The 20,338-nt window shown below is 40.4% G+C and overlaps 1 pseudogene; it reads right to left on the bottom strand.

The window, feature by feature from the left end:
* Positions 1–2,410: 2,410 nt before the first annotated feature.
* LOC116319275 lies at positions 2,411–18,582 on the bottom strand (annotated as a pseudogene).
* Between the last annotated feature and the right edge of the window lie 1,756 nt (positions 18,583–20,338).

The following is a 20,338-nucleotide window of genomic DNA, read 5'->3' as shown; positions in this document are numbered from 1 at the left end:
AAAAATCAAACTGTGAAAGAGAACCAGAGATTTATAATGACTAATGATTAAATGTAGAGTCTTGTGTAAGCATACAGAGAGTGAAGAAGATGAGCTAACAAGAAACTTTAGGAAGAGGAAAGAACATAAGGTAACATAAGAGGAAGGTCAATTGGTGATTCTAAATTGCCGATAGGTGTCCTGGTTTTCAGCACCAACTGTTGGATCTCGACCAGCCACTCTCAATACAGGAAGGTCTGAAAACGGCACTCTGTTTAAAAAGTCAGAATCTCTGATCCTATAAGCATTACCCAGTTGGCAATGCTGGAGAGGAGACCTGCCCAGCTGTCAATCCTGCTTCCTCTGAAGACGTGCTTGCCAGGGTGTGTCATGGTCCCCGTGTCTTGCCGACTGGCTCTGTGTTAGGCAACATGTTTTGTTTTGTTTTTGTTCTCACTCTCTCTCTCTCTGCTCTGCCTGGGCGGAGCTCATCATGGGCTCCTGCCTCTGGCCCACACCTAATCATCACACCTGCCACTGATCTCCTGCTATCCTGAGCACTATTTAAGATGGTGCTTCTGCGCTGTGATTGTTGAGTAATCTACATTAGTCTGCCCAGCAATTTCTGATCTGAATCTGTGTATTTATCTTAGTCTGTCTCTGAGTTCTTTGTGTGAATAGATATTCCTGGACCTGTCCCTCTAAACCCAAGTGACCTGTGAGGAAGAGTGAGTGCCTGCAGAAGAGAGTGGAGTGGAATTCTGAAGAGTGTGGCATGTGGGAGGACCTCTCTCAGCTCAGTAGGTAGAGTGGTTGCCCCATGATTGGAAGGTCGGGGGTTCGACTCCGCTGAACGGCTACCCTGAGCAAGGTACCGTCCCTACACACTGCTCCCCGGGCACTGCATTGGTGGCTGCCCACTGCTTCACTGGGTGAATGGGTTAAATGCAGAGAAGTAATTTCGCTACAGGGACTAACACACAGAGTTATTCTATCATCTGGACAGTTGGTTTTTCAGTTGATTGGCTTTTCTCTAGCAGGGCTGATTTTATTTAAAATGTGTCCACATCCAGTCTTGCCTTCCCGTTTATTTCATTTCCAGTGTGCTTGACAGGGAATACCTGCAGACAACCTCATCTGTTTGTCAGGGTATAAAATGCACAGTCAGTGCAACTATTGTGTTTTGCATTTTGAAAACATGCATTTTTGTTATATGTATATGCTTCTTTTGTATGCATTTATTCTGTATTTTGTAAAATCTGTTATTTGATGACACTTTGAAATGTAGAATCCTGGAAGGAAAAGTTGATTTTTTTTTATTTTTTTTTTTCTTCATGGACATTTTTCCAATTAAACTTTTTTTTTTTTTTTTTTTTCATATAGAAGCAGACAATATCTGTCTCAATTCTTTTCACTCAAACCTTTCTGTGTGAAGTGTGTGCATATCATCTGCGTGGGTTCCCTCTGGGTACTCGGGCTTCCTCCTACCTTCCAAAGACATGAACTTAGTGGGGTTAGGTTCACTGGTGATTATAAATTGCCCATAGGTGTGCGTGTGAATAGTTGTCTGTAGCTTTTTGTTAGCCCTGTGACAGACTGGTGATGTATTCAGAGTGTACCCTGCATCTCATCCTACAGTAGCTGGGGTAGGCTCCAGCGCTTCCCTGCAACGCTCAAATTGGATACGTGGAGGAGAATGTTTGGATTATTTGTAGAGCTATTTATTACATCTTTTTATCATTTCTCACTCAAGTTTAAATAGGAATAATATTTATACATCTTGCATGACATATTAAATGTAGAATTTTTTTTTTTTTTTTAAAGAAACACAAAAATATAAAAATACTCTGAAGTAGAGTCAAAGTCAAATAAAATAAGATCGAAACTAAGGCATAAAAAAAAAAATGTATCTTCACTCTTTCTTCCTCAAAGGCTTTTGAGTTTTTGTACATGTGTTTCTGCGGGTTTAAGTGTGCAAGTAACGAGTGAGTTTTTGTCTGTAGGCCTTTAAAGCAGAATGTGGTGGCTGCAATGATGACAAGCGAGCACTCAGAGGATTACCCTGTGCTTTGATACAAAGTTTCTGTGTTATGGTTATGGTGGCGTAGATGTTAATCAATATTAACAATAATTGACTGTCCAACCTAAAATCCCTAAAGTCAGTGGCTCGGTTTTACTGGCCCACGTACATTTTTATTCGCTTGTGGAAAAAGCTTTAATTTTTATATATTTTTTTAATATTAGCGCAATTCAGTTGAGACAGTATTTTATATTATTTCACTTTCGATCTGAAAAATGTTATGAAAACCTTGAAATAAATATGATCTAGTACATACCATATGCCCTCCTTTTTGATTCTATGTATAATGGGACAGCTCCCGCCAGCCTTCAACGAGATGTATAATTTAATAAATGAGAATACGAACTTTACTTCAGTTTAAATTTTAATTCTAATAAATGCATTCAGCTTGAATCAGGTAAGTAAAACATGAGCAGAGAAAAAAGGGGAAAATAACTCTCGTTTTTTGTTGCCTACATTATAGAAGGTGACTTTGTATCTAAACAGAAAATGAGCACAGACACAGGTTTAAATTGTGATTCAGCAGGTTGGGGAACCCTAAACTCAGTGTGGTGAACAGAATCACAATTCCTCTTGTGGGCTCAGTAGATTGTCTTAATGTACAGGCTTTGTTTATTTGATCTGGACTACTGCTGCTCTGAGTTTTAACTAACTATGTCTTTAGGCAAATATTTTCACTTTGGAACTCATGTCGTCATTTTGATTACAGGTGAGAAAATGAGGTAGGGTTCCTGCCACCATACAGATTCTCCCTGAGAAACACTAGAATCTTCTTCCAGGCATCCTCCTGAGCTCGAGAATGTTCTACCGTTTGTCCACCCCACAGACACATCACTGCAAAAACAAAACAGACATCAGGACTCACCACAAAACTGCTGTTCCCAAAACTGGTACCACAATTATTAGTAGTCCACAGTTTTTTTTTCACAATCATTTTCTTGCCACAAAATTACCTGAACATCAACTACATAACATTCAGTTATCAAACCTGCCAAAATGTGGACTGGTCCTCAAAGAACAACTGAGACTGTCTACAACCTTGCAGTGTGAAAGTGAACCTACCCTTCTCTTGTATTTCAACGGTCTTGAAGGTGCTAGATCTGGCATGCGGTGTGTAGGGGGGTTCGATCAAGTGACCTGCATTTGGGTACGACAGGACAGTGAGCAGATGACTGTTCCCGCTCGTCGTGCCATCATTTCCTTAATCTGGAAAACATTAAAGTAAAACTTTATCTTATAGTTTTGAAATAGTTTCATTGTGTATTTTTTATGTGAAGCCCTTTAGTTGTCGCATCATTTTTCTTCACAGAGACAAACTTGAAAACATTTTATTTAAAAAAAAATCATGCTGATACTTAATAGCCAGAGAACTCACAAAATTATGCCGAATGATATTCAATAATTTATTACCCATCCCAAATGTAATGCACCAAAAACCTGAGAAATTCTATTAAGATTTGAATTTTATAGTTTTGAGCCCCTGTTTCTCCCTATGGGCTCTATTTTCTGTTTTATTTAGTACAATTTTTAAATATATTGTTTCACTTTTGAGATTTTTGCGAAGTGAAATATTACTCCAATTGGCCGTGGCAGGCAATTATATATTGCCTGCCACAACTGACAATCCAGGAACGGGAGGATAACACAGGTGATGTACCAGTGCCGAGTGGCTAAACTGCTGGGGGATGGATCTGAGATACCATAGAGATGCAGCAGGTCTCCACCTCTCTACTTTTGGTAAAGGTAATGAAGGAGCAGGCAGTGGCAACAAGCAGGCCTATGACCTCCTTCTGGATAGCAAAACACCACCATTATTCTTGTTTCCCATCATGTCAGGGATAACTGCATTCCATTTCAGTACACAAGGAATACTGGCACTGGCAGGTGTGGTACTTGGCCCAAATCTTGCATTTCAGATTATGTAGGAATTTCATGCCAGCCAGTCTGTCAAGCTGTGTCCCTTTTGCCTTCCTCAAAATCACGAATGAAAGGCTGGTGGGCCATTATGGTCCTTGAGGGTATATCTTCTTGAGGCCCAGCCGCACAGGGGAACATACCAGCTGTTTGTCTGTTACCGAGCTAATTGACTAGGGATTCCGGCCACTAAGACAAGGCTCTCTTATTGGATAATGAAGGCAATACAAGGGGCACATGAAAAGGTAGGCAGGCTATACTCCGCAGGGGTTTATCCACATTCCACCAAGAATCTTGCAAACTCATGAGCTTTATGCAAGTCACTTCTTTGTCAGAGGTCTGTGCAGTGGCCTCTTGGATTACTGACCATACATTTATATCAATAACTTAAGTGTTTGTTAAGTCCAAAAAGCCATTTTGAACACCCACAACTTATTCAATTTTTTATAAGTAATCACAGGTCAAGCCAACTCTTTTCAATCCCATTTCTAACCTTATTTCAACCACCTTGTTCACATAAGAAGTCGTCCCAGGAAACTTACATCCAGTGCTGACTCTTGGGCTGGCCAGTTCTGATCATCCTCGCCTACAACCAGCAACAGAGGACACTGTAGCCTTCCCACCTGAACAGACAGAAACAGCAGAAGTTTTGTTTTTTTCACCCATGAAATTATGCATAGCTTTCTATCACCTCTTGCTGGTATGATCCAAAGGGTTTCTGTTGTTAGTTTCTGTTCTGTTGTTATGAGTTTTGAATTCTTAGTTATAGATTTCAGCTTTGGATTTTTAGTGAATATTTGTAAGTTTTGCTTTTTATTGTTGGACAGTGGTAACCACCAGTGGCATGGTTGTTAGCTCTGTTGCCCTCACAGCAAGAAGGTCCTTAGTTTGATTCCACCATCTAGCCTGGGCCCTTCTATGAGGAGTTTTCTCTGGGTACTTCAGCTTCCTCCCACGGTCCAAATACATGCAATTAGTTGGGTTAGATTAACTGGTCCAAAATTGCCCATAGGCCTGACGGTGAGTGGAAATGGTTGTCTGTCTGTGTTAGCCTTGTGACAGACTGGCGATCTATCTAGAATGTACCCTGCCTCTCATCCTGTAGTAGCTGGGTTAGGCTCCAGCACCCTTGCAACACTTAATTGGATAAGTGGAGGAGAATGGATGGATGGATGGTTTTACTGTTTAGTGTTTGAAGGTAAAGTAGTGAGACTGGGGACTGCCTGTCCCTCCATGGGATCTGAAAGTAGGGCTGATGACCTTGCAGCATAAGCTATTAGAAAGCAATTTTCTTCCATCTATTTTGTACTGCTTGCCTGGATTTGAGTAACAGGGGCAACAGTCTGAGGTGAGTCGGTCAGTCTGACTCACCCAGCCACCTCTTCCAGGTCATCTGGAAGACACAATGAGTCATGCCTAAGCCAGCTAAAGAGATGTGATATTCTGGGTCTGCCCGAAGGCCTCCTCCCTTTAGGACATGCCTGAAATATCTCACCTGCGAGGAGGAGGAGGCATCTTATTTAGATGCCCAAAACACCTCAACTGGTTCCTTTTGACGTGGAGGAGCAGTGGCTCTACTCAGAGTCCCTCTGGAATGACTGAGATCCTCACACTATTTCTAAAGCGAGAGCCCAGCCACCCTTCGAATGAAACTCATTTCTCCTGGACACTCAGATGAAGAGAGGAGCCAAACTGTCAACTGATCACCACCCGGTGGTGAGTTGGATGAGGTGGCAGAAGAGGACGCTGGACAGATCTGGCACACCTACAGGTATAGTGAGGTTATGCTGGGAATGCCTGTCGCGCTGAGTTGCTAAAGGGTATGGATGTTGTAGGGCTATCTTGGTTGACATGCCTCAGTAACAATGCTTGGAGAGCTGGGGCAGTGCCTCTGGATTGGCAGACTGGGGTGATGGTTTCCGCCTACATGTACTTTGTAGACTTTGTAGGCATTCATCTGCACCCCTCGGCATGTCCTGTGGAGAATGCTTCGGGAGTATGGGGTGTCTGGTCTGTTGCAACAAGCCATTCGGTCCCTGTACAACTGTTGCAAAAGCTTGGTCCGCATTGCTGGAAATGGTCGGTCTCATTCCCGGTGGGTGCTGGACTCTGCCAGGGCTGCCCTTTGTCACCGATTTCTAGACCTAGAGACATGGCGGAAGGTTTCCACTCAGAAGCTCATTTCTGCTGTTTGCAGATGATGTGGTCCTAGTGTCTTCATCAGGTGGTGGCTTCCAGGTCACACTGGAGCAGTTCGCAGCTGAGTGTGAAGCGGCAACAATGAAAATTAGCACCTCCAAATCAGACGTTGCACCTTTTTCCTCACCTCAAAAAAGGTGGAGTGCTTACGCTGGACAAGTTGCTGCCCCAAGTGGAACGGTTAAAGTAACTTGAGTGAGGAGAAAGGTGAAGGAGAGACTGACAGATGGATTGGGGTGCCCCGGTCCATCATGATGAAGAGCGAGCCAAAAGCGAAGCTGTCCATTTACTGGGCAATCTACCTTCACCTATGATGATCATGAGCTCTGTGATATGTCCAAAAAGTGTCCGACTCCCTCCTTAGAAACATGGTGAAAAGTTTAGTTATTCGAGAGGGGCTCAGAGTAGAGCCGCTACTCTTCCACTTCGAAAGGAACCAGTTGAGGTGGTTTCGGCACCTGATTAAGATGCCTCCAAGGCACCTCCTGGATGACATTTTCCAGGCATGTCCCACCAAAAGAAGGCTCCGGGGCAGACCCAGGACTTGCTAGAGAGATTACATTTCTCAGCTGGCCTGGGAACACGTTGGTGTTCCATTGAATAAGTTATGACCAGGTGGCTGGAGGCCTAGCCATGGGATAACTGGAAGAAAATGGATGGATGGACAGAGGCTATGGGAGAGATTTACTAAGTGGGATAAACTATTGTAATGCTGCAATTGCAGGGTGATCTACTAACAGAAATGATATACAAAGACCCAGCTAGTTTACTTCAGTAATTAACCTGCGCAGTCGTTTCAAAATAACATGACCAATTTAAGCCGACACAGCAACAAGATGCAGTGACCCAGAGTCTCCATTTCAACTTGGGTCGAAAGTACAGACTTCAAACTATATACAAGTTTTTTAATTGTGTTGACAGGCCACGTAAAACCAGAGTTATGATAAAAAATTCACGCAATGTTTTTTTTTCTGAGCAAAACAGTGGTGTTAACAGTGGGAAGAAACGGTAAAAACAGTGTTTTCTGTGGACAGTACTAGCAAACACTATCCACTTGTGAGTGAAAAAAAGAAGAAAAAAAAAAAAACCACCCCTTCCCCAGTAGTGGAAAAACGTACCATGTCAACCAATCAAAAAATGATATGGCAACATGTGGCATTTGGTTATTTGGGAAAGGGGGAAGTTTTAAGAGTGAGAGAGAGAGAGCGAGAGAGAGTGGAAAAAAGAGAGAGAGCGAGTTTTGATATGTGAGAGATTTGCGAAGTTTGGCATGTTTGGAGTGTGTAGTTAGTGTGTAGTGTAGTCGTTGTTTTTTTTGCGTGTCAGTTATACTGATGAATGTCATAGTTGCTCCAGAAAGCCACCAAAGTCAGACTGCAGTGTAAATGCTGTCTCCAGCTAGAAAACGGGAGGAGTGATACACCTCTTGCTGTCAGACCTGCAGAGTTTAGGCCTGTGGTGTTCTCCTCTGTCATACTGGACAAACTATTTTTTTGAAATGGCGGAAATAATTTGTGTGGCATCTTATTTGATGCAGAACACCTGATTGTTCTGCAGATAGTTTTAAATGGTTATATAAAAAAAACGCCTGAGGCCCTGGCTGCATTTTTAGGTAAATAGAAATGTACATTTTCTATTTGCGTTTCAAGTTATGAAAATGATTTGTTAAACATGTTTGTAGTTTTTAGAGTAAAAAATTTAACTTTTCTACTCGGATATTAAGTTATTTATTTATTTATTTACTTATTTAGATCAATTGTGCTAATACAATATGTCAAAATGAAAAAATAACTCCGATTTAAGATATTTGAGGTTGTGCTGAAAAGAATGATACCAAACAAGGCAAGATAAACCATTATACCCTGGACCCCAGAGGGTTAATAACTAACATTCTACGAAGAGAAATGCAAATTAGCAGGTCAAAATCCAAACAAACCCAATAACGGAGCGTGAGTGAGCAAGTTATCTGGGCTACTATAAAAAATAATACAGTGAATGCTCAGAGTTATGTATGTGTTTCTCTTTTATGTTCTGAATTACAGCAAGGAAATTCAGAACATGTTGTGGTGAAGTTTTATTGACCATCTCCTGTAGTTTTAACATGGCAGACATTCAGAGTCACATTGTTAAGCCCGCAAGGTTGTTCAGATTCAATGTTCAGTTTTCATCAAGGTCAAGGAAAAAGAAAAAGAGATGGGGTATGGTACACTACTAGAGATATCAGTTGGAGAACTCTAGAGTCAGGAGTATTTGCTTCTAAAAAGAAGCAAGATAATAGTATTAGAAGAGAAAAACATGGCTGCTGCAAGTGAGGAGGATAAAGCAAAACTGTAAGGTTACATCTGTTCACAGAGTAAGAAAAACAAATGAAATGTTAGGGAAACACATACATACACACGGAGTTTATTAAGACAACATTGTATGTAATATTTATTTCTGCATAGCACTTGGAAGAGATGACACTAGCAATGAGATTCTTAATAGACTAAGTGATCCATTTTTGAAAGAAATATTGGCTCTTTTGAAAAATATATAGAATGAGGAAACTATCCCTAGTTCATGGCATAGAAGGAAGTAGCGCTGCACGATTATGGCCAAAATTATTTACTTTATTCATGTTGGATTCATGTTTATTCAATTGGAATTTTAGTTGCAAATATTTACCCAATAATCTTATACTACATTGATTAAAACTAGGTACTTTTTCTGAAAAATGTTGATGGCGGGCATTTAGGAAATATATTACTTGTACTTACTATCTAGAACCTATTTAAATTATTTCTTGATTCATTAACTCTGGCAGTCATCAGGCCTGGGTATGGCTAGTTAATTCATGATTTACCAAGGTGTGCAATTACCTTTTCACATAGGGCCAGGTAGGTTTGGATAGCCCTTTTGCCTTAATAAATGAAATAACCTTTTAAAAACTACATTTCATATTTTTTCAGGTTATCCATGCTAACATAAAAATTTATTTGATGATCTGAAAAATTAGTGTGACAAATTTACAACATAAATAAAAAAATAAATAAATAAATACAAGAAACTGGGAAAGGGATAAATAAATACTATTTCACAGCACTGTAGCTTTGTGTCACCCTCGTCTCTTGTGCTGTTTGACTAATGTTGACTTTGGACTTTTGGCTCACTGTTGGTTATTTATTTACACAAATCCAACCTTCCTTTTATCTAAAATAAATCTTGAAACAATAGCTGTAAAACAGCTACATGATTATCTGTAACGGAATGGTTTATTGCAGAATCTGAGTCAGGATTTCTCAAAGTACAGAAATAGCATTAGTGAAGGTTATAAATAATTTTGTATGGCCTCTAACAGTGGACTCATCTCTGCAGTATTTGATAATGTTGACCATAAGATTACATGACACAGATCAGTGCATAGTGTAGGTATTAAAACTACTATGCAGCACTGGGTTGAATCACATCTAAGAGACTAAAAGTTGTTCATGTAAATGGGGAGTCTTCCTGACACACTACGGTCACTGCTGGCTCTAGAGGACATGTGTTCATCTGCACTTCAGAGGTTAAGGTGGATATGGAAAGATGTATCTTTGTGCAGTGTGTGTGTTTAGGCCTGGGTCTGAGGCGCTCAGCCCTGCCTACGAGTCGCCTGGCTGGGCGTTTTGGTGTGGTTGCTGGCCTGCTCCCTTGAGGGTTGTGGTCCAGGATGGCTTGTCTTAGCCATGTCTTTCGCCAACCTGGTGTCACCCCTTGTCTGCTCTGGCATAACATCCACTCTGATAATAATATGAATAACAAAATAAAACAAAAAGATTAACAAAAGGAACCTACAGAGAGTCTACAGTGCTCCTCTTTGGAAAGCAAATGTGTTTGGCAAAGCCTTCAGACCACGATTCTGCCAGACAGAACAAGTTAAAAAAAAAACATTCCACAAGGTTCTGCGTTACTTCTGTTTACATTACACATACTTCCCTTAGGCAGTAAGGCATAGCATTCATTTTCAGTTCTATGCAGATGATGTCCAGGTTTATCCATCCATGCATCCGGATGAGATACACCAATTAAGACTTAATTAACCAATAGAGACTAGGAAAAATAAATCACTCCTCGAGATCAAAACAATAATGAGTAACAAGAATCAACAGTTCATAAACACAAAACACTGGGTCAGCGACCCAGAACCATGACAATCTGACTTTAAATGCAGGAAATTAGACTTAATCTAGGTTTTTATGTATTTAAGACATTTCTGCAGTTTACTTAATAATTAATTATAATTAAGAAGACTGGCAAAGTACAAACTTTATACTTTAAACTTTATATACTACTTATAACGCATAATTCCCCCCTATTGGCTTCTCCTTCATTGGCTCCCTGTGAAATCCAGAATCATATTCAAAATTCCTCCCCTCATATACAGCGTCTTTGATATAGTAAGGTCTACAGGTCTTGAAAACCTTATAATAACATATCACCCCAACTGTTGTGATTTGCTGCCATTTGAATTGAATTGAACAAATGTGATTTGTATCAATAAATAATATAATCCATACCACTTGTTAACTCAGGACAGTGGATGCTTTTCATCTTTTAACACTAACAGCTGAGCTGAATTGTGTGCATAGCAAGTCTGGCTTGTGCAGAGTGTGTTGCTATATAGGAAATGTAAATTACAAAAGTAGAATAAAGCAAGCACAACTATACAACATGAAAGTCACTCATAGTCTAGGAGCTCACAACACATCCTATCACAACCACAACCAAAAAGGCACAATATAAATCTGAACACAAACTCCTTTCAAAGATATTAATTGCATGAAACAAAGCATAAACTTTTCTTTTGAATGACATTTAGAAAACTTTTAAAAACTCAAAACTGTAGTAACAAGTACTAAGAGTTAAGGCCTTTACATACCAAGTGCAAAAAAACAACTCCAAATTCTTCTGATCTGAACTTGTTGTGTAGCATAAATACCTACCTACTGAATGCACTGCATTTTTGTGGAAAATTGGGTGTTTAAAGAAATAAGGTCAAGTGATGATGAGTTTATCTTGATGTTTTTAAAGAAGAAAAGAAGGAAACTGGTTTCATCCAATTCTCAAGAGAAGGCAGCAGCAGGAAGACTTATGTGCTTGGTGTGAATGGCTACATTAGGTGAGTCCAAAAATAATTTTTAATGCACAAAATATAAGCATGGATTTATCATCTCTGGTATGTAAGGGCCTTAACGGTGTGTTCACACCGAACGCGATAGACGCGACCAAAAAGCACCAGATGCCCCTAGCCGGTCGCGTGCACATTCGCACCTCGAAGCGCATCCAAAGCGAACTGGTCGCGCTTTAAAATATGCAATTTTCACACACGTGAAGCGGAAATGTGAGAGGAAGTCCTGCCAGATGGTATGTTAAGATGGCAGCTGTCGATCTAGCGTTTGAAGAGAGAGTCTCCCTTCTCTATTCACTGTGGAGAGCAGAGCAGCGGTGAAAAAGACACTTTACACATTAGTCATTACAAAAATTTATTTGAAACAATATTAAGATGCTCAAACAGAAAAACATTAAACATAAATATATAAAATGTAACTATTTACAGAGAGACAGGAATAAAAAGGACTATTAAAGTGGAAGAGCCTCAGGGAGAAGGAGGAGAAAAATAAGAACATTGTTTCTGCCCTGGAGAGCCTACGACTGAACTACTGATTGCTAGAATGAATGGCTTTGGCTGGACCTGCCCCTTTGAACTAGGTCAGAGCATCACGTCACCAGGCTCCTGATTGGTTGTCGCAGCGCGACTTGACGCTGGAGTTCAGATTTTTCCAACTCGAGCAGTAGACGCAATAAGCGCGAATGCACAAAATGCACCACACAAACTACAGCGCGTATTTTACTTCACGCTTCAAACGCATCAGTCGCGCTACTTGGTTGCACGAATCAGGTAGAAAAGCGTTTTCGCCACTCAAAACTGCTTCTGAAGTTTCGCGCTTCATCGCGCTCCTCCATTGACTTTACATGTAAACCTGAAGCTCTGGTCACGTCTATCGCGTTCGGTGTGAACGCATCGTAAGACAGAGAGATGCTTTAGCTGGTGGTACCCACATCGGCTTTGAGTGAAGGGTCGGTGGGGATGGGCAACAGCAGATCTCGCCAGATCGCCTCGTTCTTTTCATTGAAGCGAGTCTTCCCAGCATTTCTGATGTGACAAAAAATTTAAAGCGAAAATTAAAAAGGATTATTCTGACATCTTTCTATATATTAGCTTTCCAATTTGGCTTTAACTAAAAAGTAAATGACAACATGTAAACTTACTTCTGAAAGAATCCCATTATTTCTTCCACAGATCCCTCAACTGGCTGCACATGACTCCCACTGATACAGACTGCAGCACTGAGCTGGAGAAAAACACAAAGTACACAGATGTTATCAACTGACAAAAAGACCTGATTAGGACTAAGATGGGTAGACAAGAATATTCTAAGAAATGATGAAGTAGCAATTTGCCAAAACCAATAACTATAAAAACACAGCCAGTGGTCAACCTATTTCTTTATCTTGAGCATCATTGTTACTGAAAACAGACTGATGCTGATTTTCCAGCTGCAGTTTCACGATAAAAAAATATCATGGCTTACTTTTATAACTTCAGAGTAAATAGCCATCTTGAGGGTCATACTGGTGCCAAAGGAAAGACCTATCATGGCAATCTTGCTGCCGCAGACCTGAGGATGTTGCTGCAGGACTCTGTAGGCTGTCTGCAGGTGGAAAAATATATTGGACAACAGGTAAAACACCAAAACCAGGACTTTCATTTTTGATCTTTAAGGTCAGATAAAAGAATTCTTCAAGAGGATTTTTAGGGCCAGTGTCAAACCCAATTCCTCAAAACATAAAGGTACCAACATAATTACTAAACAAAACACAAAATCTTGTACAAAAGCCAAAAGGTATAAACTCAAACTCAGAAGCACAGAAACCATTGTCCATGGTTTAACATCATCTATATTTTAAAAATCATGCATGCCATAACACCTGAATAACAAATGTAAATTGATTTTAAAGGTTTTAAACTAAAACAACTTCAGCATTTCTCAATCTCATTCCTGCTGTCTGATTAAAGACATGAGTGAAGGCGAATGACACTTTGGGCCGATTTTTCATGGGGCTTTGACCTATAAACACACACACACAGCACAGTGACAGCAGTTTCAAGGGCAGTTTGTATTTCATTATTTGAAATTAAAGAAACTGAAGATCTTTTAAGGCATACATGATCTGAGATGAGAAAACTTTATGTTCCATTTCTTTGTAGCATCTCGTGACATCACCCAAATGTTTTATTCAGGGCGCAAATGCTGTCTTTATCAACCTGACATGAAACATAGTGCATCTAAAAGTCAAGTCATGTGGCTTTTATTGTCATTTCAACCATGTACAGTGGTACAGCACAGAGTGAAATGAGACAGCATTCCTCTGAGACCCTGGTGCTACATATGACATATAATGGACGAACACAAGACTACATAAAGTGCAAGGTGCAAAAACTTGCAAAAATAAACAACACTAGACAGAACAGGACGATACAGACCCAAGACAGTGCAATGGAAAAGCCCAGAGCTTCGTAGCATTCAAAGCATTGTAAGGAAGGCTGTAAACTGTCTCACTGTCGTTCTAACTTCATCTGGTTTACATTGTACAGAGATTTCTGAGCTGTTTTCACACATCAAAAGGGTTAAGAAAATGAAGCTGGGACATATCCTGAAGTTGCTCTTATTTAAGTAAACATGAAATGTGTTCTTATTAGTGGAAATGCTCAGTTTAGTTTCAGCAAGGATAGTGCTTGGGTAGGAAATGCTGGAGGCAGGAGATTCTATGTTGTTCCATGCATGTAATCAGACTTTGCAGAGACTTTGTTTGAGGAAGGTGGCATTGAAGATCATTTAATATCAGATCCAAAAGCGTATAACTATTTCATTTTCAACATAGACTCTATGAAAACCAATTTTATTCACTGGTGTAAGCAACAATGCCAAGAAGTCTAAGTGCATTAAAACATACCTTGTTTTCCATGATCCATATAGTGATTCCTCTGGTTGCAAAAAGATATGTATGGAAGTCTATGGAATGGACCTGAACTCCTTGAATCTATGACATCAGTAAACATTCTCGTTTGGCTTTTATGGGCTTAATTGCTTGTTTCAAGTCTTTTTGAAGACAATATGATCTTCATTTTGTAAACTACGGTCTTCATTAGAGTCAAAAAGAAGGATAACTCAGGTGGAAGCCCACAGTGGTCAACATTGCTCTAGAGGTGAAAGAGACTAACTGAACTATCTCCTTTTTTCATGTTGCTGCCTTGTAACCAAAACATTAAATTCGTTAGATCTACCTCAAAATACTGGTTGTCCACCATCTTTCCAGTTTCCATGGTGAATTTAGAGGTCAGGTAGTCGATGGCCATACTAGCGAAGCCATGGGAGGCCAAGAGCGCTGCACGGTACTCCACCAACTGCGCTCCACCCCCCCATAGATCCAGGAGGCCAGGAAAAGGTCCAGGACCTTAAGACAAGTTAACAAACACATGCTGATCTAATTTACACCCACAGGACATCTCACTGTGGACTCTTCAGGTCTTACCCGAGGGCAGAAAAAGGGTTGCGGTGAGTCCACCTTCTGTAACTGGAATCCTACGCACACCAGGTGCCATATACCAGCGCTCTACCACCACACCAGAGAGTGGCACCAGATCTGCAAAGCCTCTGTCTGGTGACCCTGGTAAACCGAAATTGTGACCTCCATGGGAGTCTGGATGTTTTTCTTTCGCATCCTGAGGAGTGATGGCAGAATTATCTATGGTGCCAATAATGGATTCTGTATTGGTGTCATCTACACAAAAAGCCTACCTCAGCCCAGGTTTGCTGCCTGGAATTGGTCTGAGGCTCCACAGTAGACCCATCTGTTCAACACCGGAATATGTCCCACGTATACTGGGATCCTCTGAAACTACAAAAAAATAAAACACAATCTGTTAGATACTTGCACATATTTCTACATTTTCTTCCCTGAATTTTCCAGGTCTCAGTACTGAACAACGTACCATTGATGGTCCCTGTGGTATCGGCAGTGTAGTGACCAAACGCTTCCCAGCTGTGTCCATCTTCACACTGATGCAGGGCACGGATGGTTAGTTGGGAACCAGGCAGGGCATTCTGGACGAGGACAATGAATTTCTCATCCATGAGCCCTCTGGATGGCTGAACCGACAGCTTCACACAACACTGCTTCCTGTCCATCCTGAACTCGATATAAAAACATATTACTTGATTTGGATTTGGAATTGAATCACTCAAGCATTATATGCATTTCTATTAAATACAGTTCCGATCAAAAGTTTAAGACCACTTGAAAAATGGCAAAAAAATCATATTTTGCATGGTTGGATCTTAACAAGGTTCCAAGTACAGTTTCAACATACAACAAGAAGAAATGGGAGTGAGACAAAACCTTTTTTGAGCATGCAATTTATTGAAAAGAACGCTTAAACTGAAACAGGCTGTTTTACAGCTGATCAAAAGTTTAGGACCACACCTCCATAAAAAACCCTTAACCCCCCACAAAACAAAAATCAAAATTCCAAACATGCACTCAGTAATGAGTAGCTACATCATTATTGTGGATCACTTCAAAAATTTGTTGCAGCATGCTTGATGCAAGAGTTTCTTTGAGATGAGTGGGAACATTTCTCCAAGTGGTGAAGACAGCAGCACGAAGGGCATCTACTGTCTGATGTTGACCTTGCTGCTCTGACCCCTCACCTGAAGAGCTCGATTACTAATCTTGGGTTAAAAATCGACTCTGCACTTACCTTTGATGGCCACGTAAATGGGGTGGTGAAATCGTCATTCTATCACCTCAGGCGTCTGTCGAAGGTTAAACCTTTTCTTTCAAGACGTGACTTGGAGACTGTTATCCATGCTTTTATAACCTCACGCTTGGATTATTGTAACTCCCTTTTAATAGGGGTTGGACTGGGCACTCTGACACGCCTGCAACTAGTACAGAATGCTGCAGCACGGTTTTTATCTGGTAAAAGGAAATTTGAGCACATTACTCCGGTCCTGGCCTCCCTGCACTGGCTTCCAATTGAATTTAGGATTCATTTTAAAGTTCTTTTATTGGTTTTTAAATCTTTAAATGGTCTGGCACCTGCATATTTGTCTGATTTGCTGAAGCCCTATGTCCCCACTCGCTCGCTCCGGTCAGCTGAGCAGTTGTTGCTTTCAGTCCCCAAATCGCGGTTGAAACTGAGAGGAGACCGAGCGTTCTCTATTGTGGCTCCTAAGCTTTGGAATAATCTTCCTCTTCACATTAGGCAATCGACATCGGTGATGGTTTTTAAATCCAGGTTGAAAACGCATTTTTATTTACTGGCTTTTGACTCAGTGGTTGACTGACTTGTATTTACTTATATTTTATTGTTTTTGCTATGTTCATTATTTTATTGTATTTATTATTCTTATGGTATCTATTATGTTTTAATGTTCAGCACTTTGGTCAGCCTTGTGTGTTTTTAAAGTGCTATATAAATAAACGATGATGATGATGATGATGATGATGATACTGTTTGGAACTGTTGTCCATTTTTTTAAACTTCCCTTGCCATCCATCCCCAAAGGTTCTCAGTGGGATTTAGATCAGGGGACCATGCAGGATGGTCCAAAAGAGTGATGTTATTCTCCTGGAAAAAGTCCATTGTCCTGCAGGCATTGTGTACCGTAGCGTTGTCCTGTTGAAAAACCCAGTCGTTACCACACAGACGAGGGCCCTCAGTCATGAGGGATGTTCTCTGCAATATCTGGACATAGCCAGCGGCCATTTAACACCCCTGCATCTACTGAAGGAAAAAGGACCCCAGACCATTATGGTGCCCCCTCTGCTGTGGCGCGTAGAAAACATCTCGGGTGATATCTGCTTGTCATGCTAGTAACGTTGGAAACCATCAAGACCAACATCAAGGTTACATTTTTTTTCTCATCAGAGAATAAAACTTTATTCCATCTTTCAATGTCCCATGTTTGGTGCTCTCTTGCAAAGTCCAAATGGTAAATTCTGTGGCGTTCAAGGAGAGGAGGCCTTTGAATACGTTTTTTGTTTTTGAAGCCCTTCAGTCAGATGCCATCTGATAGTTATGGGGCTGCAGCTGGCACCAGTAACAGCCTTAATTTGGGTCGAGGATCGTCCAGTGTCTTGACTAACAGCCAATGGGATCCTCCGGCTCAGTGCTGGTGAAATTTTTGGGGGTCTTCCACTTGACTTTTTTGTTCCATAACCCTCAGGATCATGTAAGAAATTCCAAATGACTGTCTTCCTGTGTCCCTCAGCAGCAATGGCACGCTGCGAGAGACCCTGCTTATGCAGTTCAACAACCCGACCACGTTCAAAAACTGAACGTCTTTTTGCCTTTGCCATCAGAACATCATGACAGTGTGACTACCTGACAGAAAATTATGATGAATCCACATTTTGCAAAGATTTGGCCTTTTAAAGGCATGTGGTCCTAAACTTTAGATCAGCTGGAATTTCATTGGCTGTAAATAAATCCATTGAACTTGGATTACGAGTGTGCATTTTGAGTCCTTAAAAAAAAAACCCTCAGACCTGAGTTATTGACCTTCAAAAGCATAAAACTGTAGTCTAGAGATTTTGTAACTAAAAACATTTTTGGAATGATACAGAGTAAAATTCAAACAGTTAAGTCTTCACATCAGTGCAGTAATGCTGACATCACATTTCAAGAAACTGAAGTCCAGCTATCTTCATGCAATTGAACGGACTGGACCTTTAGCATGTTTAACACCTCTACTGTAGAATGTGGTCATTAACAAGAACAACTGTTACATTTTTTTTTCTTTTTGCAATTATTCAGTGACCAGTCATTACTGTGCTCCACTGATCTACACTGTATACCTTAAAATGCAAAAACATTTGAAACTTTCTGACACGTCATTAAAATACTAGATTTTGCTGGCGACAACCTGGCTTGAAGCTATATTAATCTTTATTTCACATGTATGGTAAGAAATATAATACTGAATGAAGTATAGTGACCTGAATTTACGTGATATAACAAACCCTGATGGTAGTCTAACACATCAGTGGAAAAACACATTTGAATCTCAATGAAAGCTGCATAAACATTGTAGCGAATGTGGAAGATTTCTTACCTTTATTTGTTAAATCACGTAAACAACTTCCTGTTAGCAGCAGACCTCTGAGCTGGTGTTGCTTCTCCGTCGATTTTTGGTCTGCAAGTTCCCTATAAGGGTCTTAAACTTACCGAAGAATCTAGCTTTAAAAGTTGGGTCAACAAAACTGCGAACTCAAAGCTTCAACACACACTGCGTGAAAGGGAACTACAGTCTCCTCCCACAGGGACGTGCTCACCACCGTGTATACACCGCTGCCTGGACACAAGATGGCGTCATCAGACAGCGGTAAACGGTCATAATCTGGGGCATCCAAGGGAAAACTTAAAAATAGTCATCATTCAGGGTTTCATGTGATCAATAGAGAATTATACTAAAATATTAATAGTCAACCTTTATAAAGTGGAAACACTTCTTTACTGAAACATCTAAAAACATAAAGGTTAATGCAGTATAGGGCAAATACACAACTTGTACAATTTAATTGTCTTAAAAGTCACACACACAAAATCATCTTGGGCAAGCTTGCTTGAAATTTAAATTTTTCCTCAATAGTTCTCAAGGCTTCTTGAAGGGATTTGCAAAGCTCTTTTTTTAGGTGTTTTTACTATTTTACTGCCAAGATGATCCCATGCTGCTTTAAAAACAATGAAGCCACTGTCATGCTGAAAAATGAAGCCAATGATGTACATTCAAGATGCTGTTGCATAGTGGATAAAAAGCTGACTGCTTTGAAAGATCCCAAAACCACTTCCTTTAATGTAGTTGGCTGTAGATATACTGTTGTACCTCTCCCCTGACTTCCAATCTACATATTGATTGAAGGTCCTTAACCCAACAGCAGGACCAATATCAGTTGCTTTATGCAAGGACCTCCAGGAGGCCACTTGTGTGAATGTCTCTGACCAATTATAAATGGACTTCATGAGTGTTGCCTGAGGGCATGGCGTCCTCTTGTGGGCCCTGTGCTCATTGCCTGGCAGAGTGTAAATCATGATTTACCACAGAATACAAGAATTGGCAGATCCAGAACTGGTGCCCTCTGCTTTTCATAGGATACCATCCATCATCTCATTAGGAGTATGTATGTATGTTAGGAGTAGGTCTTATCATGCTTTATTTTTAGCTGTTTATCAACCTACACTCTCTTGGATGCTATCAAGCTAATCATGGTAACAACTATGTGAGGAAAAACAAACATATTGAGACGAGTTAAGAGGTCAAAGGTCAGCAGAGACTGACATGGTGAAAAATGTCTTCAGCCACACCTCTTTTCTGTCCACAGAAACATGCACACAATGCCTGACAACACAGACTAGTTAAAGAGAGTCAGACAGAAAATCTCAGCAACTCATACATTTTATATTCACCCGAGTCACAGATTATTCTGCTGACATGGGTGGGTTGGGTTGGGTTGGGTTGGGTGGGGAGTCTGAAAACCAAAACCAAATGACACAAAGGAGGGAACATCTGTGACCATAGGGACTGATTGTTTTCTCTGAAAAGCGAGACAAGACTGAAATGTAAGTGAAGTGCTTTGGGAAAACATATCATTTATTTTAGATCACAACCACTGATTTTATTTCATTTCTACCAGCTTACGTAAGCTTTAACTGCCATTAATATTTGTCATGTTACCAAATAACTGGCTCCAACTGACTTATGTTGAAAATACAGGCTAGTTGTGTAATGATTGTGGAGAGTGTTTTCTTGGTGTTCATTGGGCCCTATATGGCCAGTTCATGATGATCTGAACTCTAAACTATGTCTGAGTCATAATGCTAATGTGTATCCTGATATGAGTATAGTTTTTGATCTAATAGCTACTTTTAGCATGACAATGCATCATTTTACCAAAGTGAAATCATCTGAGTCTGGCTTCCAAAGCATGACAATTAGTGTCGGTGGATTTTAGGTGCTTCCCCAGTCACCAGATCTTAATGGAATTGAGCATCTTTGGGTTTTAGTAGATGTTGTTATATCA

This window comes from Oreochromis aureus, linkage group 7 (assembly GCF_013358895.1).
Source record: "Oreochromis aureus strain Israel breed Guangdong linkage group 7, ZZ_aureus, whole genome shotgun sequence".
NCBI lineage: Eukaryota > Metazoa > Chordata > Actinopteri > Cichliformes > Cichlidae > Oreochromis > Oreochromis aureus.
The sequence above is the reverse complement of the archived record's forward strand: the minus strand, read 5'-3'. Positions and strand labels throughout refer to the sequence as shown.